This window comes from Eurosta solidaginis, chromosome 3, assembly GCF_040869045.1.
Source record: "Eurosta solidaginis isolate ZX-2024a chromosome 3, ASM4086904v1, whole genome shotgun sequence".
Taxonomy (NCBI): Eukaryota; Metazoa; Arthropoda; class Insecta; order Diptera; family Tephritidae; genus Eurosta; species Eurosta solidaginis.
In genome coordinates this window covers 90,282,057-90,304,844 of record NC_090321.1, presented here as the reverse complement: position 1 = coordinate 90,304,844, position 22,788 = coordinate 90,282,057, and the positions used below count along the sequence as shown (strand labels likewise).

Sequence of the window (22,788 nt, the reverse complement as noted above, 5' to 3'; positions counted from 1 at the left end):
ACCACTCCCTTTTAAAACCCTCATTAATACCTTTAATTTGATACCCATATCGTACAAACACATTCTAGAGTCACCCCTGGTCCACCTTTGTGGCGATATTCCGAAAAGGTGTCCACCTATGGAACTAAGCCCCACACCCTTTTAAAATACTCATTAACACCTTTCTTTTGATACCCATATTGTACAAACAAATTCTAGGGTCACCCCTGGTCCACCTTTATGGCGATATCTCGAAACGGCGTCCACCTATGGAACTAAAGATTACTCCCTTTTAAAATACTCATTAATACCTTTAATTTGATATCCATATCGTACAAACGCATTCTAGAGTCACCCGTGGTCCACCTTTATGGCGATATTTCGTAAAGGCAACCACCTATACAACAACCACCACTCCCTTTTAAAATCCTCATTAATACCTTTAATTTGATATCCATATCGTACAAACACATTCTAGAGTCACCCCTGGTCCACTTTTATGGCGATATTTCGAAACGGCATCCACCTATAGAACTAAGGCCCACTCCCTTTTAAAATACTCATTAACACCATTCGTTTGATGCCCATATTGTACAAACAGGGTCCACCTTTATGGCGATATCTCGAAACGGCGTCCACCTATGGAACTAAGGATTACTCCCTTTTAAAATACTCATTAACACCTTTCATTTGATACCCATATCGTACAAACGCATTCTAGAGTCACCCCTGGTCCACCTTTATGACGATATCTCGAAACGGCGTCCACCTATAGAACTAGGGCCCACTCCTTTTTAAAATACTCATTAACACCTTTCGTTTGATGCCCATATTGTGCAAACGCATTCTAGAGTCACCCCTGGTCCATCTTTACGGCGATATCTCGAAAAGGCGTCCATCTATAGAACTTAGGTCCACGCCCTTTTAAAATACTCATTAATACCTTTCATTTGATACCCATATCGTACAAACGCATTCTAGAGTCAACCCTGATCCACCTTTATGGCTATATCCCTAAATGGCGTCCACCTATAGAACTATGGCGCACTCCCTCATAAAATACTCTTTAATGCCTTTCATTTGATACACATGTCATACAAACACATTCCAGGGTTTCCCTCGATTCATTTTCCTACATGGTTATTTTCCCTTATGTTGTCACCATAGCTCTCAACTGAGTATGTAATGTTCGGTTACACCCGAACTTAACCTTCCTTACTTGTTAGAATTTGCTTTATAGCAAGCCTTGAAATAGAATGTTGTCAACGTAAAAATCGTTGATTAAAAAAAAAGTGAAATTTTGCTAGTTTTATTTGCGGTTTTCTGGCGAGCTGAAGCGTTTTTTTGTGTGTGTTGCGATTTTAAACGTTTTATCCCAAAAAAAAAAGAGGTTAAAATTCTTTATGTGCTTTATAAATTGATCTCTTTGGTAAAATATTATATAAATAACACATTTGTACCGGTATCATTCTAATACAGTGTATGGTAAGTAAACTAGGACTGCTTATGTCCTGTCCATTATAATGGACAAAAGCAATCAACGGTTGTTATTCAGTACTTTTTTTATTGATTTTTTAAAATTTGTTCGTAAGTTTTGTTGCCACTTCTATGTGTTTCAATTACATTATTTAATTTATTTATATACATATTTATAAAGTAATAAGTGTCATAAAGGAAAGTGCCTTCCAACGATTAGCTCTCTGATGGATCGGGCGCTTCGGGATATTCATACCTGTGCATCAAATGTCGGGTTGAAAGTCAACGCGGATAAGACGGATATGGTCTTGTTTACGAAGAGGTACAAGGTCCCAAATTGGATCAGGCCTAAGTTAGGAGGAGTGACCCTACAGGAGAAACCTTGCACAAGGTATCTAGGAATCATCCTAGGCTGTAAGCTGTCATGGAAGCTCAACAAGGAGGAGAGGGTGAAAAAGGCTTCAACGGCACTTTATGCATGTAAAAGAATGCTGGGGTGTACGTGGGGCTTATCGCCCTCTCTTTCTCATTGGGTTTTTACAGCGATTGTAAGCCCTATCCTATAGCATGGAGTTCTTGTTTGGTGGAAAGCCACACAAAACGCAACCTACCTCAAAAAATTAGACAGCTGCACTCTATGCCATTCTGCACATTCCACCTGTAGACCTGGTAGCAAAGAACATAGCGTTAACAACTGCAACCAGGCTCGGTGCCTCGGGGCAACTTGAGCGCCGACCATACGGCCATATTAGTATAGCGTCATCAATCACACGACGAACAAGCTACCTGATTCCCTATCTGCGCTTCGAGGGCGATCTTAAGGCCACAATAGAGATGGACGGTTGGCGCAAGGGTCCTCAAATGGCGGACGAGGCGATACATGTGTACACAGATGGTTCCAAAGGAGCGGAAGGAGTAGGGTCTGCGGTATACTGTTCTGATCCGGAAATAAAAAGATCCTACAGGCTTACGGATTACTGTAGCATTTTCCAAGCGGAAATAATAGCCGTAACCAAAGCAGTAGAAACCCTGAAAGAAAATAGCCCAAGCTGCAATCGTGTTAACTTTTATATTGACATTCAAGCAGCAATTAAGGCAATAATCTCGCATACCACAGCATCTAAATGCGTGTTAGAGTGTAAGCAGTCCCTGGAGAGAATCGAGACAGGGAGAAGCATACATTTATATTTGGTCCCAGGGCATATGGGAATAGATGGGAATGAAAAAGCGGATGAATTAGCTAAAAAGGGCGCATCCCTTGAAGCTTGCTTCGTAGACGTCCCAATTAGACTGGGCGAAATTAAGCCAAGGCGAGAGGTGCACATGATCGCCCAAGCAGGAAAGGCGTAGGTTCAAGCGCGGGGCTATAAAGTGTCGAAGATTATGTGTAGGTATTACAACCTTACACTAACAAAGTTGCTTCTATCATTAAAAAGAGAGGACTGTAGGCTCATGACGGGTATTCTGACTGGACACTGCCTTCTGGCGTCACATACCTTTAAATTAGGCTTGGCCAGTGACAGCAGATGTAGGAAGTGCGGGCTGGAGGAGGAAACGATCGAGCACGATCTGTGCTCTTGCCCTGCGCCTGCCAGGCTAAGACTCCAGCTATTAGGAGTGATACAGCTGTCAGATCTAGAAGCAGCAAGTGGCTTAAACCTTAGGAAGCTTCTAGTATTTGCCAAGAGGTCGGAGTTATTTTATAACATAGGTCCTGGATTTTGATAGGGTTTTTCAGTTTGGTCGTTAAAACAAACTTCTAGTAGCAATACGGACTTATTCAGTCTATGTGAGGTCCTCATGGACGGGCCAGTTCAACCTAACCTAACCTTCTGTTTTGTTTACAACTAATATTTCTATATTATTATATTTATATATTTGTTTTCAATAAAAAGTCCATAAGGGCATTTACGCAGCAATCAATAACCTTATTTTCTATTATATCATCCTCCATACACTAATATTGGGCGAAAATGGGTTTGCATTAACGTTTTCTATAACATTGGATGTACATTGCTCTACAACCCTTGACTGGCTGTGTCCATTATAATGGACCACCCACAAAAAAGTAACCCGAGCAGGTAAAAATCAAATGCCATTTTTTTTATATCTTCTTAGGACCTAAGTGGTGGGAATATTGCCCTAAAAAAATTATTTCACTGCTAGTTTGGTTTAGCCATTGAAAGGGTTAAATTGTTAAGTAATATTATGAAAAGATTGTGTCCAACTCCGGAAGAAAAAACTATAAAATGTGTGTGGGTGAAATGATAATTATTACTTTTGATTGTTAGTTTTGAGGCGTCGTCTTCGGATGCCTTCTGATCGTATATGTCGTTTCTTTTGCCAACTATCTCTAAGGCGTTAAACTGATCAGTAACGTCGCCGTGGACTCGTTCAGTGTAATGTAGATGGTGTTCTGGGGACATAAGAAGACAGCCCGTGGCGGTTCTGAGCGCAGTATGTTGGCAGGCCTGTAGCTTCTTCCAGTGCGTAGTTTTTAGGCTTGGTGACCATATAGGGGACGCGTAACACGCAAACGGCTGGCCAATTGCTTTGTATGTGGTAATGAGCGTTTCTTTGTCTTTTCCCCAAGTACTGCCAGCAAGGGATTTGAGGATTTTATTACGGCTCTGGATTTTCGGAACATTTGCGGCTGCGTGCTCAACAAAATGTAGATCCTGATCAAACGTCACACCCAAGATTTTGGGGTGTAGGACAGTCGGTAGCCATCGACGTGGATGTTCAAAATGGTCGACATTTGGGACGTCCAAGTTGTAAATAGGGTCGCGGATTATTTAGTCGGTGTAATGCCAGGTTTCGCGAGGCAAAAAAACTGGAGAGATCAGGGAGGCAGCCGTTTATTCTGTTGCAAAGCTCATCGATCTTTGGGCCCGGGCCTGTGGCCATTATTGTGCAGTCATCGGCGTAAGAAACGATAGTAACTCCTTCTGGTGGCGAAGGTAGTTTTGATATGTAAAAATTAAACAAAAGTGGGGATAGGACACCACCCACCTTGTTTAATTCTTCTTGGCTTTGATATTTCGTTTCTCAATTGCACCGATGCCTGCCGACCACCCAGATAATTTGCGGTCCACCTTTCAAGACATGGGGGAAGGGTAGACCCTTCCAAGTCTTGCAGTAACGTGCCATGGTTGACCGTATCAAAAGCTTTTTTTGATAGGTCTAGCGCTACGAGTACTGCTCTATGGTGGGGCTTCTGATTTAAACCACAATTTATCTGGGTGCTAATGGCATTTAGCGCGGTGGTGGTGCTATGGAGTTTTCTAAAGCCATGCTGATGACAGGCTAGGTGCAAATTTGCTTTGATGTGGGAAGCAAAATGGCTTCAAGCGTCTTGGCTACTGGCGATAGGAGAGATATCGGGCGATATGACTCTCCTATGTTAGCTGGTTTCCCAGGCTTTAGTAGCGGGACCACCTTGGCCATTTTCCATTTCTCTGGTATGACAAAGGTGGAAAGAGACAGGTTGAAGACATGTGCTAAATATTTGAAACCCTCTTTCCCTAGGCTTTTAAGCATCGGCATGGCTATGCCGTCTGGGCCGACTGCTTTGGATGGTTTAGCATGACCGATGGCATCCTCAACCTCTTTGGCGGTGATGGTAATTGGTGACGCGCTGAATTTATATTTACGTGCGTGTATGTTGCCCTCCGTCTATTTTTGTCGACCGTAGAATGCATTGTGTTGAATAAAAGAATGCAAAATGTTGAATAAAAGAAATGTTAATGGATTTGAATTAAAGAAATATTTTATTTATATAGCAATTTCAGATATAATCCAAGTAAAAAGACGGTCGTAATACTAGTCAAAAGGCGGTCATATTAACGTAAAAATACTCGTAAAGTTACAGGTATATAACTTAAAAAATGACGGCCATTTGCCAGTTAACGTGGATGTAAGAACAGTACAGCACTATAGTTTGTTTAAATTTCGATAACCTAATACCGTATATGTGGGAGCAGTATGGACAATCAAATAAATAGGTACGACGGAATGGACTGGTCACAAAAGTGCCCGACGCCCTGTACAAATGCTACTTAACGATTTACGTGTTCCATCGACACAGATTTTAGTCATTTACTGGTCAATTTATGGGTACATTTTTGCTTGGGGAGCTATTTTCCATCATCCGGTGGCAAAATCCTGAGCCAGATAAATAAATTTGCATGTAAATGCAACAACAACGATATGAGCCAGATAAATCCAGATAGAAGTCTGGTTCAATTTGTGAGCCAGATAATTTTTTAATTACTTCTTTTTAGTTTGGCAACGCTGTCTTTAATAAACCTATTTTTTCAAAAATAGATGTCGCTGCTTAGCCTTTCGCCGTATGAGTTCAATGAAAAACAGCGGCGGCATCTGCCTATCACATTTCAGGTTTGCAAAAATTTCACGACATCTGCTTTTCAAGTCTCTCAATGATCCAGAGCATTCCCTGAGAATTGAGCGAGCCGGAGCTGTAAAACTCACTGAAAGACGACAATTGTGAATAACGGAGGAACATGTGAAATGAAACGACAATCTAGAAAGACCATTTTGATTTTGTACCTGGCGCTATGGTCATAGAACCCTGCCATTAATTCCAAAATTTTTCTTCAACATTAGTTTTCACTTCACAGTTTCTAGAATCAAAATTAAATTGAGATATATCTCTAACATTTTCAAAGCACTCTTCTTCAGGGACTGTCTCAAAAAGATTAGGCTCCTCTGCTGAGTAATCATCTGAACTCTCATTGCAACTCACAACTGCGTCATCGGGGACACACAAATCAGCATCGTCCTGCCCGATTTCATTTTCACAAACGTCAGTACTTGTAGCTCTCGGTGTGCTACATTGTGGCCTATTTTCCTTATCGGACTCCTTATCTGAACTTCGAGATCTTTCGTGTTCCTTACTTGGCCCATAATCTGGATCATTGTCATGCTCTCCGTCATCGCTGAAGGGATCAACTTCAGCTTCAGCGTCAGAATCGAGTTCCTTAAAAAGCTTAAAAACTCGATCAATAACTCAACTAGGGTATAATTTTATTTCGATTTGTAAATTTTTCCTTTTCTTCATATAATTTTCACTTTACTTACGATTAAAAATTTTCCTTTTTCCCACCGAAAAACTAAACCGTTCTGGTAGGACGCAACTCCCTGAATGCATGAAAAACTGACGTGATATACCGCATGGATTTTATGAAAAAGTGCATGTTCAAATTTGCATAAAATAACTGTTACTTGTTTTCTGTATAACATATATTTCAAACAGGGGCGCACCCAGAAATAAATTTTGGGGGTGTTTAGACTAAACAGTTTTTTATTTAATAATTTGGGAAAATTTTAAACAACGTGACATCAGGACGGACAAGGCATAAATTAAAAATTGCTTCAATTAAATGTTTTCATACATTTAAAGCAATAAGAGCAACTCCCGCTTAATTAATATAAACATTTTTTTATTTATTTAGTTACAGAATATTGTCCAATCTTCTTTTATTATTTGCCTCCATATTTTGAACTCCTGTATTTGTTCGTCATTCAGATTTATGCATTTGTTTGGCAAAATATTTTCAACTTTTGCGAGCAAAGTGCGATGCTTCAAAAATCGTTATTGAAGTTGTTCCAGAAAATGACCCTAAACGGTATATGAACCGACCGTCGGAAGTATTCTTCGGGTTCGCCTTCGTAGATATCTCAATGATTGACGGTTGTTTCTAAACGATTTATAAACAAGAAATCAAGGTTTTGTAAGCTTACTGGTTTTTTGAGAAAACTTATTAAAAACTTACATTACGTTTACTTTGTTTGCTGGGTTGTAATCCAGACGTGTATGTTGAAAGTCAGCTGCATGGTTCAACTATATACAGGTTGGCTCATCTGTAAAGCAACAAAATATGTCTGTTCAAATTGTCAAAATCTGTGTATTGGTGTTGGTGCGAATGGTATGGAATGGAAACATAAAACTTAGCAGTTTTTGTATGTGTAAGTAAAATGTTGCCAATGTGTTGGTTTCATTTTGAGTTTGCCATCTCCTTTTGACAATCCCTTCGACCATGCAATGACATAAATAAAATCAGCTGATGAGATGAGCCAACCTGTACATAATTGAACCATGGTCAGCTGTTTGCGCAACGCAAACGCCAAAACGACGCAAAAGCCAAATGTGTACCGGCTTTAAGAAAAACTACCAAATTTATGTGTTCCCTTCAAAAAACGCGAGTACTCTATAAATAATGTAAGGAATACTCCTTTGGGAGTATAGGACTGCTCCAAATCTAATCTGTATTCATACAAAAAATGTGCTCCAATTAACATTGCGATGTCCTAGGAGAGGAGTACGTGATCCCACTCTCGCTTTGTTTGTGAGTATTCCATAGAGTACATACGTGAGAGTACATTTCAAAGTACTTTCACTGTAGTACTCCATGGAGCACCCACAGAGGATCATATGCCAAAGTACTAAAGAGGAATTGTGTTGTCGGAAAGAATTATCGGAGTGAATTTAATTTAAAACGAAAGTAAATTAAGAGGGGCAATACAACTTTTATATTTTATACTACGAATATTCTTATGTTATTTAGCATTTGCGTGAATAAAGAAACTAATATTTCTCTATACTATAGTATGTATACATAAAACCAGTGCGCTGTTGCATTTTATCAGAGTTGCCAAAGTAAAATTTTATTATCAGTTATTTGTATGCAATATTTTACTTTTGGCAACTCTGTTCGATCGTCATCGTGTTGTGATCACGGTCGTTAAAAACGAGCAATGATCGGCTGATGGTGGTCCGCAAACGCATTGCAAAGGAGTATTGTTAGAGTACTCCAACATGAAGAAAATGGAACACGTAATCCAACAATTTTTGCAGGGTTATTATGATAACAAAATGCAAAACTCTTTTCAATGTCATTATTGCTGTTTTTTGCCTAGCAACTGGCAATTATGGCAATTAGAAAACTCGACATAACAAAATATACATGTACGTATTTTTAAAATTCCTTTTACTCAAATAATGACCAGGGATCAAATTTTGGGGGTGGGGAGAGAGGGTGGAGGCTGGGTTTAACCGCTCCCCCTGGTTGCGCGCCTGATTTCAAACGATTAAAATATATAGGAGCACATGTTTTGCGAAATTAACATCGAATTGGCTGCGGGAGCTACAGGTTTGCCACATTTCCTAAAACAGTTCATGACGGCAAACCCCGTCAAGTCCCTGTATTTTTACACAAAATTGACGGTATTGGTTTTGCCCGCGAATGGGTTCAGTTTTCATTTATTATTCCTTCTTGAATTTTTTCGAAGAATATTTTTTCTTCCAATTTTTATGGGATTGTCTGAACCGTTCCCAATTTTGACAGCATTTAAGAACTTGTTATTTTAAAACGTACTATTTCGAGTTTTTGTTACTGATGTAGCCACAAAAACACTCCGCGAAGATTTTAGTGGATGATTTCCCGAACTTTCGACTCGTCTCACTTTGTGTATCTGGTATTATTTGGAGGCGTTGAGGTATGCATAGAAGTATCGATTTCGGGTTTCAGGTATGAATAAATAAATAAATTTTAGTTTTTTAGCTCCATACGCAAAATCGTTACTTTTACCTCTGTGCGACATCCTTTACCGTATCCAACCGGGACCATAACATTAATGTGACATTTTTGACCCTGTCATTACCATACAAAATCCCTTCCAAAAGAACCGGCGGATAACGAAAGGTTTCAATAACGGGGAAGACTCTTGCAGGAATGATAATGACGACCTGGTAACTGACATAAACAGTGTGTTTAATCTGTTGAGGGATCACTTCTCCTCATTGCTACCTAGCGAGGGAGAAGACGAACCCGATGCCTTTATTGTCGATGGCGCTCCGGCACCCGACTACGTTAAAGTGATATTGGCAATATCCCGGTTAAAGAATAACAAAATTCCGTTTAGCGACGGACTTCCCGTGGATCTGTTAAAGGACGGAAGCGAACAGTTGGTAAAAAGCATGCAACAACTCCCACGCTAAACAAGATCGGACGAGCGTATGCCTCCAAATTGAAATTTAAGTGTTCTCTACCCAATCCACAAGAAATGCGATAACGCAGACCGTGCTAATTATCGCGGAATCAGCCTGTCCAATAAGGCGAATAAAATTCTATCTGGCGTACTGTGCGAAGACTGAAGCCAAAAGTCAACGAACTTACTCGACCTTATCAGTGCGCTTTACACCTCGATCAGATCTTCACGATGTGCCGGCTACTGGAGAAGACTCACGATAATCGACACTCACCATTTTTTGTCGACTTCAAAGCAGCCTTCGACAGCGGTAAAAGAAGTTGCTTGCATGCTGCAATGCCTGAATTTAGGTTCCCTTCAAAGTTAATAAGGCTCTGCCAAATGACATTGTGCAACACCACCGCGCTAATACCACGGAATCAGATGTTCAATAAGGCGAATAAAATTCTATCTGGCGTACTGTGCGAAGACTCTGTTTTGTTACATCCTGCAAACCAATTTGCAGATAGCCAACAGGGGAAATGTCCCTACATACATTGGTCCAACATCCAGCAATGTTCTGGATATTACATTGAGCTCCGAGCGTGATATATCAAGGTATGATTGGATGGTTCTTGATAAACCATCCTTCTCCGACCATGCGTATATCAGCTTCAACATCCCCCTAAAGAGGGTAGAGAAGGGAGGAACCTTTAGAAACCCTAGGTCAACGAACTGGACTAAATTCCAGAAACATGTAGAAAAAAACTGGGACAACCCAAAGAGGTTGCTAATGTAGAGGAACTGGAGGAGTCGAATGAATTCCTAACAAGGACGCTTATGACTGCGTATAACAAAGCTTGCCCTCTAAAAAGATTCAGAGGAAAAGCAAAGCCGCCATGGTGGAGCAATGAGCTGAGTCTTCTAAGAAGACAGGTAAAAGAAATGTTTAAGCTCGCAACGACCGCGGAAAGCGAAGCGTGTCGGGACGAGTACAGGGATCTACAAGCGTGAAATTACCAGGGCGAAGAGAAACTCATGGAAAAGTTTCTGTACGGACATAGAGTGCTCCAGCGAAACAGCACGGTTGAAAAAAGTCCTAGCAAAGGGAAACATAGTCCAGGGACTAATAAAGAAAGAGAACGGGGAATGGTCACGTAATAGTGAGGAATCCCTTGAGGTGCTTCTCGATACACATTTCCCATCGGGAGACGGTTTAGAGGAGCCAGCAGACATCACTCACACTTCGATCACGGAGCTAGTAGTGCCGGGCTTGGTGACCGATACCAAGATCTAGTGGGCAGTGAAGACGTTTTCTAAGTTTAAATCGCCGGGCCCAGATGATATATTCCCGGCCATGCTACAAGTCTCAAGTAGGGCGGTCGTGGAATGGCTTAAAATAATATTCCATGGGTGCATACGACTGAATCATGTACCGCACTCTTGGAGAACTGCTCGTGTAGCTTTTCTACCAAAGGCGGGGAAGATCGGTCACCGCTTCCCAAAGCAGTCGGTTCTATGTACTGGAGCGACTCGGGATTTTTCCCGACCAAGGACTGTCATTTCAGTGTGACCCCATTTAATTTGTTTCGTCCCTCCCACAAATTGTCATCCTCCCAGCAGCTCCTTGCAGCAGGACTGCTACATATTCTCTTACTCCGGGAAGGTATCGAACCCAATCCGGATCCGTCTCCTGACCCCGGTCATGAGAAATGGTTTTGTTGCATTTGCCAGAAAAGAATCTTTTTAGGACGGTCATACTCTGTTCAGTGTGTCTCGTGCAAGGGATGGTTGCATCGGACAGGTTGTTCTGGGCTTGATCCCAAAACCCGACGTCCACGTAACTTTTATAAATCTTTTGTGGCTCCTTGCTGCTCACGCCCAAGGGCGTCCCGTAGTCTACGCCTAAGCGTATCCCCACTACCTTCCAGCAGCTTCGCTGCTCAGCAAGGCACAACAAGTACCCGCTGCTGCTCGCGCCCCACGGCGCCAACAACTCAAACAGCTGATACCACTCATAACTACTACCTTCGTAGTAGAGCTGGTTGCAATGCTGAGCATCAGCCCCTGCCCCCGTCTTCTTCTCCCCCCCCTCTTTTCTGGCAGCAATCGTGCAGGTCAGGGAAACAGACTCTTAGTCCCTGCCTCCGTTTGCACCGTCTGCCAGCACAGAATATATAGGTTTGCGACATCCGCTCAATGCAGCTCCTGCCTTGGGTGGTGCCACTTTCCTAGATGTTCTGGTCTCCGCGACGGCAACCCCCCGACGGGTTTCATCGCGCCATGTTGCCAGGTCGCAAACCCAAATCATCCGGGTACCCCAATGCTTGCCCAAGGGCGCCCAGTCCCAAGGCCACAACAGCAATTGCGTCCTGGCCTTCCACAACCTAGGCGTAGTCACCCCTCACTTACCCCTAGAGTGGCGGCGTCACCCCTCATGCACTTCAGAATTCTGCAGTTCAACTGTAATGGACTAACTGGGAAGATTACGGAGATAGTCGATTTCATGAAGCGGCACAACATCCGCATTGCTGCGATTCAAGAGACTAAACTCACAGCAAGATCTGCATTGCAGACCTGCTCTGGTTATAATGTCCACAGGAAAGACCGCGAGAGCGGAAATGGAGGCGGCCTCGCGTTTATTATACACCACTCTGTGCAATATCATATATTTGATCCTGGCATCGACCGCAGTGACAATGTCTTGGAACGTCAAGGCCTATCTGTCCGGTCAGGCGATGCAAATCTAGAAATCATCAACATCTACATCCCTCCTGTCAACTGTTGCCCCAGTGGATACCGCCCTAATATCGAGGCCTTACTCACTGGCAACAATCGCATTATCTTAGGCGATTTCAATGCCCATCACGACCTATGGCATTCAAACTTGCGGGCGGACAGTAGGGGTGAGATGTTGGCGAATCAAATAGACGAAACGACGTTCTGCACAATAAACGGAGACGCCCCCACACGTATGGTAGGAAGCTGTCATAGCTCGCCAGATATCTCAATCGTGAGCGCAGAACTCGTAAACTGCGTCAACTGGCAGCCGATGGTAACATTGGCATCCGACCACCTGCCCATACTTATTTCGTTCGAGCGTACCGCCGACTTCATCGTCACCGAAAAACGCACTTTCATAAACTTCAAAAAAGGAAAGTGGGAAGAATATAAATCTGCAACAGACAGCAGCTTTGCTGCCCTCCCTATCCCGACTGATGCCCGCCAAGGGGAGCGTGCCTTCCGTAAGGTCATTGAATCCGCCTCGGCACATTTCATTCCCGCCGGGAGAATTCCCGAAATCCGGCCCCACTTCCCGGCGGAGGCCGCGAGCTTAGCGAGGGAACGTGACCTTATAAGACAGCTTGATCCAGCGACCCCCAAATAAGGGATATAAACCAACGCATCAGATTGCTTGTGGACGAACACAAGCGGGCGAAATGGGAAGAGCACCTAAGAGGTTGTAACCTCTCTACCGGTGTAGGTAAACTTTGGTCCACCGTAAAGTCCCTATCGAATCCGACTAAGCACAAAGACAAAGTTTCCATCGCCTTTGGCGATAAGGTGCTGTCGGATGCGAAAAAATGCGCGAGCGCTTTCTGCCGACAATATATAATGCATCCTACGGTCGACAAAGATAGACGGAGAGCCAATAGACACGCACATAAACACAAACTCAGCGCGTCACCAATTACCATCACCGCTAGAGAGGTTGAGGACGCCATTGGTCGCGCTAAACCATCCAAAGCAGTGGGCCCAGACGGCATAGCCATGCCGATGCTTAAAAACCTAGGGAAAGAGGGTTTCAAATATTTAGCGCATGTCTTCAACCTGTCTCTTTCCACCTTTGTCATACCCGAGAAATGGAAAATGGCCAAGGTGGTCCCGCTACTAAAGCCTGGGAAACCAGCTAACGTAGGTGAGTCATATCGTCCGATATCTCTCCTATCGCCAGTGGCAAAGACGCTTGAAGCCATTTTGCTCCCTTATTTCCAAGCACATTTGCAGCTAGCCCCTCATCAGCATGACTTCAGAAAACTCCATAGCACTACCTCCGCGCTAAATGTCATTAGCACCCAGATAAATTGCGGTTTGAATCAATATCCCCACCATAGAACAGTACTCGTAGCGTTAGACCTATCAAAAGCTTTTGATACGGTCAACCATGGCTCGTTACTGCAAGACCTGGAAGGGTCCACCCTTCCCCCATGTCTTAAAAAGTGGACCGCAAATTATCTGGGTGGTCGGCAGGCATCGGTGCAATTCAGAAACGAAACATCAAAACAAAGGAGAATTAAACAAGGGGTGCCACAGGGTGGTGTCCTATCCCCGCTTTTGTTTAATTTCTACATATCTAAGCTACCTTCACCACCGGAAGGAGTCACAATCGTTTCCTACGCCGATGACTGCACAATAATGGCCACAGGCCCAGGCCCAAAGATCGATGAGCTATGCAATAAAATAAACGGCTATCTCCCTGATCTCTCCAGTTTTTTCGCCTCGCGAAACCTGGCATTGTCACCGACTAAATCTTCCGCGACCTTATTTACAACATGGACGCCCCAAATGTCGACCATATTGAACATCCACGTCGATGGCACTACGCTACCGACTGTCCTACACCCCAAAATCTTAGGTGTGACGTTTGATCAGGATCTACATTTTGGTGCGCACGCAACCGCAATTGTTCCAAGAATTCAGAGCCGTAATAAAATCCTCAAATCCCTTGCTGGCAGTACCTGGGGAAAAGATAAAGAAACGCTCTTGACCACATACAAAGCAATTAGCCAGCCGATTACGTGCTACGCGTCACCCATATGGTCGCCAAGCCTAAAAACCACCCACTGGAAGAAACTACAGGCCTGACAAAATACTGCTCTCAGAATCGCCACGGGCTGTCTTCTTATGTCCCCAGAACACCATCTGCATAATGAGGCGAGAATACTCCCCATCAGGGAGAGAAATGAGATGCTGACCAAACAGTTTCTGTTGAATACCCAGAAACCTGGGCATCCCAACAGACATCTGATTGACGAGCCAGCACCGCCTAGGGGCCTAAGGAGTCATCTCCGTAAGCATTTTGAGGAAATACGGCACCTGAGAACCCAGCCGTATGAAGCGGAAAAACACAAGCAGGTCCTTGGTGAACTCCATAGACAGGCGTCGGACCTTTATGTCGGGAATTGCCCGGTGAATCCAGTACTTGAAGAAAAATATCCAGAACTCGCAGAAGAGGAACGCATACTCCCCAGGGAAACGCGTGTCACTCTTGCTCAACTTCGTTCTGGATACTGTAACAGGTTAAACAATTACCTATCCAGAATCAACCCCGACATACAAAATGTATGCCCTGCTTGCAATGTGTCCCCACATGACACCAACCATCTCTTTAATTGTAATGTGGAACCAACGCCTCTAACACCCCTTTCCTTATGGTCCACCCCTGTTGAAACGGCAAGTTTCCTTGGACTCCCGTTAGAGGATATTGATGACAATTTGTGATCGGTCGCGACTATTAGGTGGGGCGAGCATTGCTACAACAACAACAAGATCGGTGACATGTATTCCAAAGACTATAGACCCATTAGCTTAACATAATTTCTGCTCAAAACCTTTGAGAGGCTGATAGATGTGTACATAAAGTCCAACGTGGATGAAAAGCTGCTCTCCACAACACAGCATGCGTACACCAAAGGCAAGTCGGTAGACACCGCATTGCATAGGGTGGTAATAAGCATAGAGAAATCCCTGGAATATAAGGAGTATGCTCTACGAGTCTTCTTGGACATTGCCGGGGCTTTCAATAATGTTGCAAAATGGGCGATTATGGATGGTCTTAATTACATTAAAGTACATCCTGCCTTAATCAGATGGATCGGCTGCATGTTAAATTGCAGAAAGATTACATCACAATGGGGATTGTACGAGGCCACGAAATCAGTGGACAGGGGCACACCTCAGCGAGGGGTGCTATCACCTCTGGTGGGGCCGCTGGTCATCAACCAACTGCTCAGGTAATTCGATGAGGGACCCGTAAAACTTACGGCTTACGCAGATGACGTTGCAATTGTCATAAGTCGAAAGTGCCTTCCAACGATTAGTTCTTTGATGGATGGGGCGTTTCGGGACATTCATACCTGGGCATCTAATCTCGGGTTGAAAGTCAATGCGGAGAAGACGGATATGGTCTTCTTTACAAAGAGGTACAATGTCCCAAATTGGACCAGGCCTAAGTTATGAGGGGTGACCTTACAGGAGAAACCTTGCACAAAATATCTAGGAATCATCCTAGACAGTAAGCCGTCATGGAAGCTCAACGTGGAGGAGACGGTCAAGAAGGCCTCAACGGCACTCTATGCATGTAAAAGAATGCTGGGGTGTACGTGGGGCCTATCGCCCTCTCTTTCTCATTGGGTTTTTACAGCGATTGTAAGCCCTATTCCATACTATGGAGTTCTTGTTTGGTGGAAAGCCACACAAAAACCAACATACCTCAAAAAATTAGAGGGGGTATGCAGACTATCGATGCTTTGCATTACGGGAGCCCTGAAAACAACCCCGACGGCTGCATTGTATCCACCTGTAGACCTGGTAGCAAAGAACAAAGCATTAACGACCGCAACCAGGCTCGGTGCTTCGGGGCAGCTTGAGCGTCGACCATATGGCCATAGTAGTATAGCGTCATCAATCAAAGACGAACAGTCTACCTGATTCCCTATCTGCGCTTCGAGGGAGATCTTAAGGCCACAATACAGGTGGACGGTTGGCGCAAGGGTGCGCAAATGTCGGACGAGGCGATACATCTGTAAACCGATGGTTCCAAAGTAGTGGAAGGAGTAGGGTCTGCGGTATACTGCGCTAACCCGGAAATAAGCAGATCCTACAGGCTGCAGGATTACTGTATCGTTTTCCAAGCGGAAATATTTAGCGTAAAGCGTCGAAATTTATGTGTAGGTCTTACAACCTTAGACTAACACAGTTGCTCCTATCATTAAAAAGAGAGGACTGTAGACTCATGACGCGTATTCTGACTGGACACTGCCTTCTGGCGTCACATGCCTCTAAACTAGGCTTGGTCAGTGATAGCAGATATAGGAAGTGCGGGTTGGAGGAGGAAACGATCGAGCACGTTCTGTGCTCGTGCCCTGCACTTGCCAGGCTAAGACTCCAGCTATTAGGAGTGATACAGCTGTCAGATCTAGAAGCAGCAAGTGGCTTAAGTCCTAGGAAGCTTCTAGTATTTGCCTAGAGGACGGAGTTATTTTATAACATAGGTCCTGGTTTTTGATAGGGTTTTTCAGTTTGGCCGTTAAAACAAACTTCTGGTAACACTACGGACTCAATCAGTCCGTAGGTCCTCATGGACCGGCCAGTTCAACCTACCTACCTACTGTGCGAAGACTAAAGTCAACGAACTAACTCGACCTTATCAGTGCGCTTTTGACCTGGTAAATCTACTAAAGACCAGATCTTCACGATGCGCCGGATAGTGGAGAAGATTCACGATAATCGACACTCACCATTTTTTATCGACTTGTTCTTGTGCTTTCTTCTTCTGCAAGAGTAAAGTATTGTGTATTGAAAATATGGTTCACCGGGCTAGTCCAGGCTTGTCTGGATCAAACGGCTGTGTTGGCAAGTGCCGGATCTCGTAATAGTGCTAGTGGCGGTGGGGCTAGATCAAGCAGGTATTTGCTAGGATGTCCTGGTTTGTTCAGCAAAAACTGCCTGCTCAGCATTTCGTTTTACTCTTTAGTGTTGAGCTCTTTGGCCTCACTATGTAGGTGGAGTCCGGGGGTCATAAGGAGACATCCCGTGGCAGTTCTGATTGCAGCATTTGAACAGGGCGGCAGTCTTTGCCAGTATGTGTTTCTAAGACTAGACGACCAAACTGGTGACGCGTAACGCTTGAACGGCCGGCCAATTGCTTTTTACGAGGTTTGCAAAGTTTCTTTATATATTCTCCAGGTGCTGCCGACAAGCGACTTGAGGATTTAGTTGTGGCTTTGTACCTTGAAGGTCAGAGTATTATCGCACGTACGCCTTATATCTTTGGGTGACTTACAGTCGGTAGCGTGACACTATCGACGCGAACGTCCAATATTTGCCGTCATTTGTTCCTTCCACGTCGTAAAGAGGGTGGCCGGGGATTTTTGCGGTGATAATGCCAGGTTGCGCGAGGTGAAGAAGCTTGAAAGATCGGGGAGATAGCTATTTTAGAACCTAATTCATCTATTTAAGGGCCAGGTCCCGTAGAAACTCCTTCTGGTGGGGAAGTGAGCTTTGATATGTAGAAATTAAACATAAGTGGGATAAGACACCACCCTGTGGTATCCCTTGTTTAATTTTCGGTTTGGAGATTTCATTTCTAAATTGAACCAACGCTTGCCGACTATTCAAATTATTTGCATTCCATTTATGCCTTTGAGTAGCGTTCCGTGATTGACTGTGTCAAAAGCTTTTGACAGGTCAAGTGCCCTGGCACCGTCCTATGATGAAATTTTTCGTAACATAGTCCGTAATTTAGATGAGTGTTTATGGCGTTTAGCGCGGTGATGGTGCTATACATTTTGCGGAAGCCATGTTGGTGGGTGGCTAGGCGAAGATTCGTCGTGAAATGAGGGCGCAAGACGGTTTCCAATATCTTCGCTACTGGCGAAAGGAATGATGTCGGTCGGTCCTCTTCGTTAGCTGATTTACCAAGGTTTTGTATTGAAATTATCCTTTCCATTTTCCATTGTTCGGGAACGACAAAGGACTTCAGCGACAGGTTGAAAATGCGCATGAGATGGATTATTCTCCCAGCGCCAAGGCTTTTTAGCATTGGTATGACTATTCCGTCTGGGCCTATTTATTTAGTGGGCTTGGCCTTGTGGATGGTTTCTTCAACCTCTGTGGGGGTGACGGTAATAGGAGGCACGTCGTGTTCATATTTATGTGCCCGTCTGTTTGCCCGACATCTGGCCTTGTCTACTGAAGAATGCATTATAAATTGTCGACAAAAGGCGCTCGTACATTTATTTGAATCCGCTAAAGTTTTATGGCCGAAGGCTATGGATACTTTATCATTGTGTTTTGTTGGATTGGACAAGGATTTGACGGTTGACCACAATTTACCGACACCCGCGGAGAGGTTGCAGTGTTTTAGATTTTCCTCCCATTTGGCACGTTTGTGTTCATTTCCAGGTTGTGACTCCTTATATGGGGGTCTCTAGGATCGAGTTGTCTTCCCAGGTCACGTTCTATTGCTAAGTTTGCAGCTTCAGCCGAGAAATGCGGTATGATTTCAGGTATTCTACCGTTAAAACAAACTTCTGGTAACACTACGGACTCAATCAGTCCGTAGGTCCTCATGGACCGGCCAGTTCAACCTACCTACCTACTGTGCGAAGACTAAAGTCAACGAACTAACTCGACCTTATCAGTGCGCTTTTGACCTGGTAAATCTACTAAAGACCAGATCTTCACGATGCGCCGGATAGTGGAGAAGATTCACGATAATCGACACTCACCATTTTTTATCGACTTGTTCTTGTGCTTTCTTCTTCTGCAAGAGTAAAGTATTGTGTATTGAAAATATGGTTCACCGGGCTAGTCCAGGCTTGTCTGGATCAAACGGCTGTGTTGGCAAGTGCCGGATCTCGTAATAGTGCTAGTGGCGGTGGGGCTAGATCAAGCAGGTATTTGCTAGGATGTCCTGGTTTGTTCAGCAAAAACTGCCTGCTCAGCATTTCGTTTTACTCTTTAGTGTTGAGCTCTTTGGCCTCACTATGTAGGTGGAGTCCGGGGGTCATAAGGAGACATCCCGTGGCAGTTCTGATTGCAGCATTTGAACAGGGCGGCAGTCTTTGCCAGTATGTGTTTCTAAGACTAGACGACCAAACTGGTGACGCGTAACGCTTGAACGGCCGGCCAATTGCTTTTTACGAGGTTTGCAAAGTTTCTTTATATATTCTCCAGGTGCTGCCGACAAGCGACTTGAGGATTTAGTTGTGGCTTTGTACCTTGAAGGTCAGAGTATTATCGCACGTACGCCTTATATATTTGGGTGACTTACAGTCGGTAGCGTGACACTATCGACGCGAACGTCCAATATTTGCCGTCATTTGTTCCTTCCACGTCGTAAAGAGGGTGGCCGGGGATTTTTGCGGTGATAATGCCAGGTTGCGCGAGGTGAAGAAACTTGAAAGATCGGGGAGATAGCTATTTTAGAACCTAATTCATCTATTTAAGGGCCAGGTCCCGTAGAAACTCCTTCTGGTGGGGAAGTGAGCTTTGATATGTAGAAATTAAACATAAGTGGGATAAGACACCACCCTGTGGTATCCCTTGTTTAATTTTCGGTTTGGAGATTTCATTTCTAAATTGAACCAACGCTTGCCGACTATTCAAATTATTTGCATTCCATTTATGCCTTTGAGTAGCGTTCCGTGATTGACTGTGTCAAAAGCTTTTGACAGGTCAAGTGCCCTGGCACCGTCCTATGATGAAATTTTTCGTAACATAGTCCGTAATTTAGATGAGTGTTTATGGCGTTTAGCGCGGTGATGGTGCTATACATTTTGCGGAAGCCATGTTGGTGGGTGGCTAGGCGAAGATTCGTCGTGAAATGAGGGCGCAAGACGGTTTCCAATATCTTCGCTACTGGCGAAAGGAATGATGTCGGTCGGTCCTCTTCGTTAGCTGATTTACCAAGGTTTTGTATTGAAATTATCCTTTCCATTTTCCATTGTTCTGGAACGACAAAGGACTTCAGCGACAGGTTGAAAATGCGCATGAGATGGATTATTCTCCCAGCGCCAAGGCTTTTTAGCATTGGTATGACTATTCCGTCTGGGCCTATTTATTTAGTGGGCTTGGCCTTGTGGATGGTTTCTTCAACCTCTGTGGGGGTGACGGTAATAGGAGGCACGTCGTGTTCATATTTATGTGCCCGTCTGTTTGCCCGACATCTGGCCTTGTCTACTGAAGAATGCATTATAAATTGTCGACAAAAGGCGCTCGTACATTTATTTGAATCCGCTAAAGTTTTATGGCCGAAGGCTATGGATACTTTATCATTGTGTTTTGTTGGATTGGACAAGGATTTGACGGTTGACCACAATTTACCGACACCCGCGGAGAGGTTGCAGTGTTTTAGATTTTCCTCCCATTTGGCACGTTTGTGTTCATTTCCAGGTTGTGACTCCTTATATGGGGGTCTCTAGGATCGAGTTGTCTTCCCAGGTCACGTTCTATTGCTAAGTTTGCAGCTTCAGCCGAGAAATGCGGTATGATTTCAGGTATTCTACCGTTAAAACAAACTTCTGGTAACACTACGGACTCAATCAGTCCGTAGGTCCTCATGGACCGGCCAGTTCAACCTACCTACCTACTGTGCGAAGACTAAAGTCAACGAACTAACTCGACCTTATCAGTGCGCTTTTGACCTGGTAAATCTACTAAAGACCAGATCTTCACGATGCGCCGGATAGTGGAGAAGATTCACGATAATCGACACTCACCATTTTTTATCGACTTGTTCTTGTGCTTTCTTCTTCTGCAAGAGTAAAGTATTGTGTATTGAAAATATGGTTCACCGGGCTAGTCCAGGCTTGTCTGGATCAAACGGCTGTGTTGGCAAGTGCCGGATCTCGTAATAGTGCTAGTGGCGGTGGGGCTAGATCAAGCAGGTATTTGCTAGGATGTCCTGGTTTGTTCAGCAAAAACTGCCTGCTCAGCATTTCGTTTTACTCTTTAGTGTTGAGCTCTTTGGCCTCACTATGTAGGTGGAGTCCGGGGGTCATAAGGAGACATCCCGTGGCAGTTCTGATTGCAGCATTTGAACAGGGCGGCAGTCTTTGCCAGTATGTGTTTCTAAGACTAGACGACCAAACTGGTGACGCGTAACGCTTGAACGGCCGGCCAATTGCTTTTTACGAGGTTTGCAAAGTTTCTTTATATATTCTCCAGGTGCTGCCGACAAGCGACTTGAGGATTTAGTTGTGGCTTTGTACCTTGAAGGTCAGAGTATTATCGCACGTACGCCTTATATCTTTGGGTGACTTACAGTCGGTAGCGTGACACTATCGACGCGAACGTCCAATATTTGCCGTCATTTGTTCCTTCCACGTCGTAAAGAGGGTGGCCGGGGATTTTTGCGGTGATAATGCCAGGTTGCGCGAGGTGAAGAAACTTGAAAGATCGGGGAGATAGCTATTTTAGAACCTAATTCATCTATTTAAGGGCCAGGTCCCGTAGAAACTCCTTCTGGTGGGGAAGTGAGCTTTGATATGTAGAAATTAAACATAAGTGGGATAAGACACCACCCTGTGGTATCCCTTGTTTAATTTTCGGTTTGGAGATTTCATTTCTAAATTGAACCAACGCTTGCCGACTATTCAAATTATTTGCATTCCATTTATGCCTTTGAGTAGCGTTCCGTGATTGACTGTGTCAAAAGCTTTTGACAGGTCAAGTGCCCTGGCACCGTCCTATGATGAAATTTTTCGTAACATAGTCCGTAATTTAGATGAGTGTTTATGGCGTTTAGCGCGGTGATGGTGCTATACATTTTGCGGAAGCCATGTTGGTGGGTGGCTAGGCGAAGATTCGTCGTGAAATGAGGGCGCAAGACGGTTTCCAATATCTTCGCTACTGGCGAAAGGAATGATGTCGGTCGGTCCTCTTCGTTAGCTGATTTACCAAGGTTTTGTATTGAAATTATCCTTTCCATTTTCCATTGTTCGGGAACGACAAAGGACTTCAGCGACAGGTTGAAAATGCGCATGAGATGGATTATTCTCCCAGCGCCAAGGCTTTTTAGCATTGGTATGACTATTCCGTCTGGGCCTATTTATTTAGTGGGCTTGGCCTTGTGGATGGTTTCTTCAACCTCTGTGGGGGTGACGGTAATAGGAGGCACGTCGTGTTCATATTTATGTGCCCGTCTGTTTGCCCGACATCTGGCCTTGTCTACTGAAGAATGCATTATAAATTGTCGACAAAAGGCGCTCGTACATTTATTTGAATCCGCTAAAGTTTTATGGCCGAAGGCTATGGATACTTTATCATTGTGTTTTGTTGGATTGGACAAGGATTTGACGGTTGACCACAATTTACCGACACCCGCGGAGAGGTTGCAGTGTTTTAGATTTTCCTCCCATTTGGCACGTTTGTGTTCATTTCCAGGTTGTGACTCCTTATATGGGGGTCTCTAGGATCGAGTTGTCTTCCCAGGTCACGTTCTATTGCTAAGTTTGCAGCTTCAGCCGAGAAATGCGGTATGATTTCAGGTATTCTACCGGCCGGAATAAAGCGTGCAGAAGCTGAAGCGATGACCTCGCAGAACGCATGCTCGCCTTG

The 22,788-nt window shown here is 44.1% G+C and overlaps 1 long non-coding RNA gene across 2 annotated transcripts in view; it reads left to right on the top strand.

Moving 5' to 3' along the window:
- The first annotated feature begins 1,348 nt into the window (after positions 1 to 1,348).
- Positions 1,349 to 22,788, top strand: part of LOC137244145 (uncharacterized) — an 82,705-nt gene continuing 61,265 nt past the window's right edge. For both annotated transcript variants that reach the window (XR_010950823.1, XR_010950822.1), the window contains exon 1: positions 1,349 to 1,464. This is a non-coding gene — a long non-coding RNA (uncharacterized lncRNA). The remainder of the gene's footprint in view (positions 1,465 to 22,788) is intronic.